Below are 12,631 nucleotides of genomic sequence, written 5' to 3' on the forward strand. Positions count from 1 at the left end.
CCGCAAGAGTGGGCGCAACTCAGCTGAATGGTGGATTTTGGCACAGTGTACCAAAAGCGGGCGGAATCGGAGCAGCATTGTAGGATACCAAAACCAGTGCGGCAACTTACTTGACATCACCTGGGTGCCATCCACATCTCAGCGCGTTCTGCTGCCTTGGGACTATTCGCACAACAGACCGCTACTGACGAGCCACCCCCCGGGACGCCCCACGCCGTTATTCGGAGCAGCATTGTAGGATACCCAAAACCAGTGCGGCACCCAGGCAACATCACCTGGGTGCCATCCAGAACTCAGCACGTTGTGCTGCCTTGGAACTATTCGCACAAAACACAGCTACTGACCATTGTTGCTTCTTTTTTCCTAAAAATGTTTAAATGTTTTTACTGTTTTTGTTGCGTTGTATATATTTATAAGTTATTAAAGTTTTATAATCCTACTACTTTGTTGGAGTGCTATAAATTTTTAATTTGACACATAATTGTAAAAACTTTGATGTACAAAGAGGCATCCCTGGAATCTTCCGCTTCAGGCTCGGTCCCCTCCCCAATCACAATACAGGATGGTTTTCAGATAGTAGGAACGCGTGTGGTGTGACGGATCTCATCGGGTGGGGGCCTTGATCTACTGTAACTCCTTTGAAGAGGGGTGATTCTTTACAGCTGGGGCCATAAACTACCGTTATCTCTCCCACACTACCGGTCCCCCTGGGCTTAAACGCCGAGATGGTAGGGACTGCATCCCGTGGACATAGGCCGAGACGTCACTCAGTAGAAAAAAAAGAAAAAAAAAAGTCTATAAACATACAATAAGTTAAAAGTCAATCATTCTTGTTTCCTTGTAGTACGCTCCCCAGTCCGCTTCCCGTTACGCGAACAGGGCGCACCCCACCAAAAAAAAACGTTTTTTTGGTTTTTTTTGCCCCGCGGAGCCCTTTTAAAGCCTCCACATCAAACCTAGGGGGTCAGGGAGGATCTACTATGCCCCCTTATGGTCATTTGCCCCTTCGCTTTGGCCTCCTCTTGTCTCTCGATCCTACCGAGAGACAAGATGGCGGCCGCTACGGACTGTTTGGAATGTTTACAGACGCCGGAGAACCAATCAGCTTCGCTTCGCAAAGCTCCGTAACGCGAAAAGTACGCGAAGCGGAGCGCTGCCCGGAGCGCTGTTACAGATATATATCTTTTTTTGAACGTTAATTTCTCAAAATCCACTGGAGCACATATATTGAGACCTAGCAAAGGCACATCGGGCTACCAGTCCCTACAATTTTGCCAAGTTTCGTGCAAATCCATTCAGCCGTTCGGGCTAAAAGTGAGGCCAACCCCCCTATGGAAATTAACATGGGAAAAACGCGTTTTGGGACCCCCCTTTTTTCTCGGCCCCCCCTTGACGAACCCCCCCCCCAAATTTTCAGGGGCTGCTCAGAAACAAAATGTTCCATTTTCCAGAAAATTTCAGCCAATTCCGTCCACAAACGCCAAAGTTATTAGACATAGAATTTTCAAAAATCCCATAGAGAAAAAATCCTAACTATATATACCTACTGGCGACCGCCAGTAGGTAATATATATATATATATATATATATATATATATATACCTCCTCTTGTCTCTCGATCCTACCGAGAGACAAGATGGCGGCCGCTACGGACTGTTTGGAATGTTGACAGACGCCGGAGAACCAATCAGCTTCGCTTCACAAAGCTCCGTTGCGCGAAAAGTCCGCGAACCAGAGCGCTGCCCGGTCCGCTGTTACAGATATATATCTTTTTTTAAACGTTAATTTCTCAAAATCCACTGGAGCACATATATTGAGACCTACAAAAGGCACATCGGGCTACCAGTCCCTACAATTTTGCCAAGTTTCGTGCAAATCCATTCAGCCGTTCGGGCTAAAAGTGAGGCCAACCGCCCTATGGAAAACTCAATGTTAAAAACACGTTTTGGGACCCCCCTTTTTTCTCGGCCCCCACTGGACGAACCCCCCCCAAATTTTCAAGGGCTGCTCAGAAACAAAATGTTCCATTTTCCAGAAAATTTCAGCCAATTCCGTCCACAAACGCCAAAGTTATTAGACATAGAATTTTCAAAAATCCCATAGAGAAAAAATCCTAACTATATATACCTACTGGCGACCGCCAGTAGGTAATATATATATATATATATATATATATATTACCTACTGGCGGTCGCCAGTAGGTATATATAGTTAGGATTTTTTCTCTATGGGTTTTTTGAAAATTCTATGTCTAATAACTTTGGCGTTTGTGGACGGAATTGGCTGAAATTTTCAGGAAAATGGCACATTTTGTTTCTGAGCAGCCCTTGAAAATTTGGGGGGGGTTCGTCCAGTGGGGGCCGAGAAAAAAGGGGGGTCCCAAAACGTGTTTTTAACATTGAGTTTTCCATAGGGCGGTTGGCCTCACTTTTAGCCCGAACGGCTGAATGGATTTGCACGAAACTTGGCAAAATTGTAGGGACTGGTAGCCCGATGTGCCTTTTGTAGGTCTCAATATATGTGCTCCAGTGGATTTTGAGAAATTAACGTTTAAAAAAAGATATATATCTGTAACAGCGGACCGGGCAGCGCTCTGGTTCGCGGACTTTTCGCGCAACGGAGCTTTGTGAAGCGAAGCTGATTGGTTCTCCGGCGTCTGTCAACATTCCAAACAGTCCGTAGCGGCCGCCATCTTGTCTCTCGGTAGGATCGAGAGACAAGAGGAGGTCAAAACAAAGGGGGAAATAACTATAAGGGGGCATAGTAGATCCTCGCTGACCCCCTAGGTTTGATGTGGAGGTTTTAAAAGGGCCCCGCGGGGCAAAAAAAAATAATAATAATAATAATCGAACGGCTGAATGGATTTGCACGAAACTTGGCAAAATTGTAGGGACTGGTAGCCCGATGTGCCTTTGCTAGGTCTCAATATATGTGCTTCAGTGGATTTTGAGAAATTAACGTTCAAAAAAAGATATATATCTGTAACAGCGCACCGCTTCGCGTACTTTTCGCGTTACGGAGCTTTGCGAAGCGAAGCTGATTGGCTCTCCGGTGTCTGTAAACATTCCAAACAGTACGTAGCGGCCGCCATCTTGTCTCTCGGTAGGATCGAGAGACAAGAGGAGGCCAAAGCGAAGGGGCAAATGACCATAAGGGGGCATAGTAGATCCTCGCTGACCCCCTAGGTTTGATGTGGAGGTTTTAAAAGGGCCCCGCGGGGCAAAAAAAAAAAATAATAATAATAATCGAACGGCTGAATGGATTTGCACGAAACTTGGTAAAATATTAGGGACTGGTAGCCCGATGTGCCTTTGCTATGTCTCAATATATGTGCTTCAGTGCATTTTGAGAAATTAACGTTCAAAAACAAGATATATATCTGTAACAGCGCTCCGCTTCGCGGAGATAAAATTATATCTGTATTACCTAGCTGTTGCTAACACCAGTTAGCGACGGCTAGTAGGAGATAGCGACCATCTTGGGTCCCACTTTGCATGTGAGTGATATTTATCACTAATGACATGCAAAGTGGGCATGCCAAGATGTTAGCGACTGGAAACAGTCGCTCACATCGCTATCTCCTATTATCAACTTTTGGAAATATTCGAGATAAGCGCGAATATCTCCAAAAAGTAACAGCTGCCCTGAGCAGTTCTTAGCCATGTTATCCAATGGGAGGTGGATAACATGGCTAAGAGCATTAGCTCGGTAATGCATGAATATCGCGGAGTTTTCAGCGATATTAATGCATTGCGCTCGTTTTTTATCGTATTTGCGATAAACCTTGATAATAGCAAGGTTTATCTGCGATAATTTCTGACGGTAAAAAAATCTTTGCAATGCATCGTTAGGGATAAATATCGCTTAACTTTGGTAATATGCCCCAACGTCTGTTAACGTTCGATTCGAAGGAAATCAGGAATTGTTGAAAAACATTGTGTGCGCCATCTTGTCTTTTTTCAAATGCCACACTTTTGTCGTGCACGGCAGCCATTTTAGATGCCTTGACCAGACCCACTCTGTGCACGCTGTCGATCTTTAGCATGGCTCCCCACCCTCGCAAGCATCTCACCCAGGCAGTGGTCACCCCCGCTCTCTGTCTTATGCATGGGTAATAAACCTCCCCCCATCTGCGCTGCTCTTCCCTGAGAATCACACCCTGTGCCCGCCCGACACCTCCCTTTCGCCCTATTCACTACCGCACCCTCTGACACTCCTTTTCCTCTGTGTCCGATTGTCCAGGCCGGTCCTAGGCTATCAGCTAGCCCTGCAGATGTAGTTTATGGCCACAGCTGTAAAGAATCACCCCTCTTCAAAGGAGTTATAGTAGATCAAGGCCCACACTCGATGAGATCCGTCACAGCAGAAGCGTTGCTATTATCTGAAAACCATCCTGTATTGTGATTGGGGAGGGGACCGAGCCCGAAGCGGAAGATTCCAGGGATGACTCTTTGTACATCAAAGTTTTTACAATTATGTGTCACATTAAAAATATATAGCACTCCGACAAAGTAGTAAGATTATAAAACTTTAATAATTTATAAATATATACAAGAAAACAAAAATAGTAATAACATATAAACATTTTTAGGGAAAAACAACGAAGTAGCGGTCGGCTGTGCGAATAGTCCCAACGCAGCACAACGTCCAGATTTCCGGCGTGGGGCGTCGCGGGGGGTGGGTCATCAGTAGCAAACTGTTGTGCGAATAGTTCCAAGGCAGCAGAACGCGCCGAAATCTAGATGACACGAAAGTGATGTCTAGTAAGTTGCCACCCAGCAAATAACGGCGTGGGGCGTCGCGGGGGGTGGGTCATCAGTAGCAAACTGTTGTGCGAATAGTTCCAAGGCAGCAGAACGATGGCACCAAGGTGATGTCCAGTAAGTTGCCGCACTGGTTTTGGTATCCTACAATGCTGCTCCGAATAACGGCGTGGAGCGCCCCGGGGGAGGCGGCGTGAACGGGCCTCTCCAGGTGGAGTCTCATCTGTTTTAGTGGGGCGCCCCTTTACCGTTTCAGTTGCCATTCCGTCCGCTTTTGGTCCACTGTGTCAAAATCCGCCATTCAGCTGAGTTGCGCCCACTCTTGCGGTGCAGCGATAGGCGGCTGCCACAGGACTCTCAAAATGGCGGCAGGCTCTTTCCTTTTTGGGCGTGGTCCACTGAAATGGCCCTGGGACACCTTGGAAATCGGACGCTTGTCTGCTAGGTCTTGGACCCCATTCTCGAAAGCGTCCCCTCCGCCTTGAGAATTCATCAAAAGTTTTGGGGGCCCCGACTCCTGCAGGCTTCTGGTGGGGAGCGGCTGCCATGATTGCTCGCGGAATGACCACGACGGAGCTACGAGATGGTGGTGCTCTCATGCTGACGCCAGTTTAGTCTGAAACATCCAGAAACAAGGTGGGGCTTTCATCGTTTGGGGGAAAAAAAAAGTTTTCATCCAATGAAAAGTGTTGTTTTTAGGTCATATGATCAAGCCTTCCATCATTCGGAAACCAAAAGTAAAATGAACCAATGAAAAGTTTTATAAACAAGTCACATGACCTGTTATGCGGCATAGGGTATAAAATGTGGAGAAAATACGTTGGCACGTGAGGCGGCGTCAGTAGCGGACCGATGTGCGAATAGGCCGAAGGCAATACAACGCGCCAAGATCCGGATGGCACCGAGGTGGTGTCCAGCAAGTTGCAGCACTGGTGTGGCCATCCTACAATGCTGAAAGTCGGCGTGGGGCGCCCCGTTGGCCTGTGAGTCTGCGTCAGTAGCGGACCGATGTGCGAATAGGCCGAAGGCAGCACAACGCGCCAAGATCCGGATGGCACCGAGGTGGTGTCTAGTAAGTTGTCGCACTTCTGTGGCCATCCTACAATGTTGAAAGTCGGCGTGGGGCGCCCCGTTGGCCTGTGAGATGGCGTCAGTAGCGGACCGATGTGCGAATGGGGCCAAAGGCAGCGCAACAATATTTTCTGACTGACACCACAAGGCGCTGAGATGCCAAGATCCGGATGGCACCGAGGTGATGTCTAAGTTGCGGACTGATGTGCGAATGGGGCCAAAGGCAGCGTAACAATATTTTTTGTATGGAAGATACCACTAGGCGTTGAGATGCCAAGATTCGGATGGCACTGAGGTGATGTCTAGCAAGTTGGTGTGGTCATCCTACAATGCTGAAACTCGGCGTGGGTCGCCCCATTAGCCTGTGAGATGGCGTCAGTAGCGGACCGATGTGCGAATAGGCTGAAGGCAGCACAACGCGCCAAGATCCGGATGTCACCGTGGTGGTTTCATAGTTGAGAGGCACTTCATCTGCAGTGGGGCGCCGAGATCCGGATGGCACCGAGGTGATGTCTAGCAAGTTGCTGTACTGGTGTGGTCATCCTACAATGCTGAAACTCGGCGTGGGTCGCCCCATTAGCCTGTGAGATGGCGTCAGTAGCGGACCGATGTGCGAATAGGCCGAAGGCAGCACAACGCGCCAAGATCCGGATGTCACCGTGGTGGTTTCATAGTTGAGAGGCACTTCATCTGCAGTGGGGCGCCGAGATCCGGATGGCACCGAGGTGATGTCTAGCAAGTTGCTGTACTTGTGTGGTCATCCTACAATGCTGAAACTCGGCGTGGGTCGCCCCATTAGCCTGTGAGATGGCTGTTCTTTGGATTTGGGCCTGGTCCACCAAAATGGCCCTGGGACACCTTAGAACTCGGACGCTCGATTTTTTTTTCCTTTCCTGTACATGCAAAAAAAGGTAAATGCCCGGTACGTTACACGCTTCATCTGCCACGATGAACTCTCCAGAGGAACCGAAAAAAAATATAGTTGTGGTAACTATACCATGCATCGTCATATGGAGAGGTGGCACCAATTAATTATAGTGCTGCATAAAAGAGAGATTTGGAGGAGAACCCCTGACCTGCTAGTACATTCATCAAAGAAGTGGCACTGAGAGCTTCAGAGGCAAGGGAAACGGTCCCAAATATTTAGAAGAACTTTGGAAAGATTAAAATGACATGTTTAGATTGTGGCAAATTAATTTCATGTGGACAGATGAGTGTTACTCTAATAAATACAGCATATGAACATCATCATAGTCGATGGTTGGTAGAGACATTTTGACTATATCCTGGACCTGCCCGTCCTCGCCCAAAATGGCGCCGGAATAAATGGGACTCGTAACTCCTTGTTGTGTACTGGTTGCAGAACCTTGAAATCACGAGATACGTATGCAGTTTTGAAGCACATGGCGGGCGGGGACGAGAATTGATTGAATATTTCGACATCCCTATTGATATTAAGTTCTGATGTGTTATTGATTACTGTACTGTTGAAAGTTCGAATTAACGTCACCCATGGTACTTGCCCGCAAATGTATATCTAGATAATTTTATTGTAACTGGCCCTGTCGTATTTTAATTATAAAATGTACGTCCACCGATTCCGTAACTGTTAGACACCTTAGTTCTTGCAACCTAATGGCCCGCCCGTTACGTTCCTCTACAGTGTAAATGTCTATTCATCATATACGATTACAGTTTGCTCTGTGGCAGGCCCACGTGGTTATAGGCTCGTATTTGTATAATGAAATTTTCACAATAAAGGTTTTTAAAAGAAAACATGGTAGTAGTATATACATTGGTAAAGTTTTTAATAATAGTGACTGTTTTAGAATCATTAAAAGGCAAGTGAAATAAAGCAGACCAATTACATGAAGGGTAAAAGGTATAATACGAAGGAACGCAGTAAAGATAAATGGTCAAGGGCTGTTGTGTTTTCTATTCCTGCAACATAAAGTGATCGATAAGAATCTCATATTCAGGCGTATCGGCGACTAAGACAGCAGGTCGACCCTCTTTTGCTCAACGGCTCTGTCATGGGACGAAGAAACGCTCTTTTTCTCGAAAAAAGAATATATTTTACTTGCAGGACAGTTGTAAAATTTCCGGGAAAGTACATTAGCCTGGAACATTATAACATATATTTAAGAAAAAATAATGTTCGGAAGTAATGAAAAGCGTAATTTTTAGGTCATATGACCAAGCCTTTCATCATTACAATAAGAAAAGTAAAATGAACCAATGAAAAGTTTTATTAACAAGTCACATGACTTGTTATGCTTACGTTACGCGCTGCGCGCCCCGGATGACTTCCGGATGCGCTAACGCGGCACGTCATATGACGCATTACGCGACAACGCAGGTACAGAATATAGTCAAAATGTCTCCACCAACCAGCGGTCGGAACACAACCCCTTTCAGCAGGCTAAATAGTTCTGTTAAATGACAACAGAAGGGACAGGCAACAAGAACCATCAGTCAAAGAGGGGAGAGCTAGTTCTTCTCTACCGGGTTACATTGGGGCGCTACCGGAACTGATCGAATTGGTAGTCTACAGTGTTTCTGGATGTTTCAGACTGAAGCTGGGGTTAGCATGAGAGCAGCACCATTTCGTAGCTCCGTCGTGGTCATTCCGCAACCAATCATGGCAGCCGTTCTTTATCGTTATTTTGGGCGGGGTGGGTGGCGGAGCCGAGCTGTTTTGCAGCCATCATTGTGTGGAGTTCAGTTCATCTCACTAGTTTTGTATTTGTCATGAGGGGTTGTTCCTAATGTTTCTATTTTAGCGAGGTCAAAAAGAGATCCCATTAGTGGCCTACTGATTTTGCTCGATTCCTTTTCTTTTTTTTTTACACGATTTTTCGTTATCTGCAAAGACTAAACAGAGTATTGCGACTCTGTGTTTGTTTGTAAATAGAGAATGAACCAAAGAGAACTAATTCTAAAACAGTAAATACTTGGATAACAATCAATCAAATGGAGAGAGAAGCAGGCACGACGGATTACAATGGGGGCAAAGACCTGCGTTAACTACCTTTCACTATCTGCAAAGAGAGAGTACTCCTAATAGAAATGAGGGGGGGGGCACCATTCAAAGCAGATCAGTGTGCATAAACACGAAAATGTTTTCACTTACCACGTACTTGACATTCGACAGCTTATGATATTTGCTATTAAAAAACCATTGAAATTCACTGAAAAAAACCATAGGTTATAGACCATATATAGTTAGGAATTAGCATTTACAAAACCTTGAAAATTCACTGAAAAAACCATAGGTTATAGACCATATATAGTTAGGAATTAGCATTTAAAAAACCTTATTTTACTCACACAAAACCATTGAAATTCCATATATAGTTAGTTGCACTAACTATATATCGCGCACCTGCAATCCACTGCTGATCATGTCACATATTACATCATTCATGACATGGTCAGTGACATCACTGATGACATCACTGATGACATCTCAAATGACATCACTGATGACATCACTGATGACATCTCATTTGACATCATTCTTGTGCTAATACGATAAACCTCTTCAGACTCTAATATAACCTTAGATACACTCAGTGTATACAGACACTCACACACTGCCACTCATCCATGGAGTTACTCACACACCCAGTCAGTCATGCAAAGAAACAATCTCATCTCCATTTCTTCAACTATACAGTTAAACACACCTTACTTATTGAAACATATACTAACACATATTTACTCTCTTATACAATCCCTGATACAAGTTCACAATGATCGATACAACCACTCACTCATTCGGTGGCTCTCATGCACAGTTATTTATATATGCCAACTCTCACATGTACTGTGTTTTACATATGTACTTACTATGACATGTAGCATTGAGATATCCATTCACTCATCAATACACTCATGCACACAGTCAACTGCCCATGTAGCTGTTTCCACATGCACTCTTGAACTCATACACCTAGTGAATAAACTGTTCACACATCTATGCATAGAGTCACACACCTTCCAGCCACCCCCACACAAACTCAATCTCCCATAGAAATACTTGGGCAACCAATTAATAACACATATAGCCTCTCGTATAGCTAATGATCAACACATGCAGCAGTTTACAGAACAACAGACATAATGATGCACAAATTAAGACAGTTTAGTCACTAACCCATGCATTCAGTGAGACACATTTAATCACTCACTCATACAGTCAGTCACGCACCTACTAAATCCTTCATCCAGACACTTATACATCCACTCATTCTTCAATATGTAAGACATATTTTAACTTTACAGAAACATACAGTCACTGGATGTTGTCATCAGTGATGTCATCAGTGATGTCATTTGAGATGTCATCAGTGATGTCATCAGTGATGTCACTGACCATGTCATGAATGATGTAATATGTGACATGATCAGCAGTGGATTGCAGGTGCGCGATATATAGTTAGTGCAACTAACTATATATGGAATTTCAATGGTTTTGTGTGAGTAAAATAAGGTTTTTTAAATGCTAATTCCTAACTATATATGGTCTATAACCTATGGTTTTTTCAGTGAATATATATATATATATATATATACATACAAATATACAAACATCAGATGTGCCCACATTACTCGCTCTAAATGATCTCAGCAACAGGGGAGATCGGGATTCGGCCGAAGAGCAGTCTACACAAGAGAGGTTGTAAGAAGCCAATATCAAACAACGAGGAGCAGGCATGAGCCCTTTTAAATACAAGTCCAGTTTAATTCCAGCAATGCCGAAGGATGCAATTGACATCTTTCATGAGGTGGTTACAGAAGCCATAAAAAAGTGACATCATCAAATAAAATATTGAAAACATAAAAAAATTATTGTGAAATACAATATACCAAATTGATAAAGAAATTGAGCAGTAATCATCAGATAAAGGCGGTAACATAGTGATCAGGCCACAGAAGGACTGTTTATTGGAAGCACGAAGATATCTAGATGAACTATCATGTTATGAAAAAACTAACTACAGGCAATACAATCTGGCTAAAGGCAATTTGAAAAATAATCTTCTTGAGTGGAAACCAGAGGGAGTTATTTCCGGAGAAGAGTATAGATTTCTACATGTTGAACATCCTGTGTTACCCTCATGGTGTCTGCCCAACAACTTTTTTACATTTGGGAATTATTGTTTCATTGAATGTGTCTATTGAGTCTCTTTGCATGATCGGCACAAATTTGCATTTGGGTTTGAAGTCCGTGCATCGAGTTGCATTAGTTACAACCCATTGTTATTCCATGAGAGTTTGTTTAGAATCAGGTAGTGTGGGATTCATTACTCTGTAAAGCGTGCAAATCCCCAAGTAAGTTCACACCCACAGCTGTTAGTGCGCAGGTATTATTTGATTTGCTGTCGTTTGTTGACAACATACTTGCTTTACTAGTTGTTGTAAATGGAATTTCCTTAATTTTAATTTACTTATACATTTGTATGTATCTGCCCTAGTTTGAGGGTAATCAAAGTTTGTTTCTGGGCAGTAAGAAAGTCCAAGTGCTAAAGGATGTTGTTCTGCACTATCGAGGTTGATATCAGACAGGTTCACAATTGTATTACTAGACTGTGAGCTCACTACTATTTTCGGTGCCAGCTCTTTTTGGCCGAATTCTTGTTGGAGAGCTTTTTGTCGCTCACTTCTTTGTTTCCTTCGGTTCACGCCATCTTGTATTTTGCCTCTGTTTAGTTTGGGTTTTGGATTTCTTGGGCGCAACGTGTTCTTCTCTTAAGAATACAATTCATCGGCAAGTGTGTGTGTGTTTTTGTTTCCGTGGATCAAGACCTCCCGTTGCCCCTTTGTTTTGTTCCATGTCAGAACCGCTATCGATTGCGGAACAGAGATCTGATAAAAAAGATGCTTCCTGTAGTTGACAGCTAGGGCCTGCTGTGGCCTCATTATGCACTGCCAGTCTTTCTCCCTTGTGTGATGCTTTTACAGCATCGTATTTCCTCTTTTTTATAATATCTTCCTCCTTTTTTTAATCTTACAATCATCTCCTCTCTAAGTTTGGACACGGCTTCTCCGCCTTCCTATATTGCAATTTGATGGCTTAATTGGTCAATTTCTTTTAGCAAATCAATCCTATCAGTGTGGGCCTAAAATTTCAATCAGGTTTTGTGATGCTGTCAGGTTTCTCTCGGCCCAATCATGCAGCATATCCAGATTCGTATTTTCATAACTTGGTGCAAGCAATATGCGGAATCCACGGGGAATTCTGCCTACTTCCAAGTATTTGGTGAGAGACCAGAACAGCATTAGAAACCTTTGCTCACAATGTCTTCCTCTCTTTATTCCTCAGAATGGGACTACAGATGATTTCCCTCCCTAGCCACTTCAATCTAGTGTAATTATGAGCAATCTAAATTTAACATTTTTGCATGATAGCAACCTAAATGTTTTTTTAACTTATTACCAGCTTGAGTGACCACATGATATTCAATCACAAGTGGTCATCCCTTGCTGAGCCCATTGCACTACAACTCACCAAGGGCCCTCACAGGGTTACACGTTGGCCCTGCATTTATCATAATTCCTATTTGCACACTAAACATCCACGACGACATGCCGCCTAAGCTGTGCAGCCACTAGTCAGGAGATCCATGGCTGGATGCCGCAATAACTTTGCTGCATGCACCACAAGTTATTAGCAGCATGCACGCCATTCAACAATGGCTACGAATTATCTCACTGTAGTGACCACTTACCTGAGACTCAAGCAGCGGCACAAATTTAAGATTGCATTTTATGTTGCAACTATATTTGTCTTG

This window comes from Lissotriton helveticus, chromosome 4_1, assembly GCF_964261635.1.
Source record: "Lissotriton helveticus chromosome 4_1, aLisHel1.1, whole genome shotgun sequence".
NCBI lineage: Eukaryota > Metazoa > Chordata > Amphibia > Caudata > Salamandridae > Lissotriton > Lissotriton helveticus.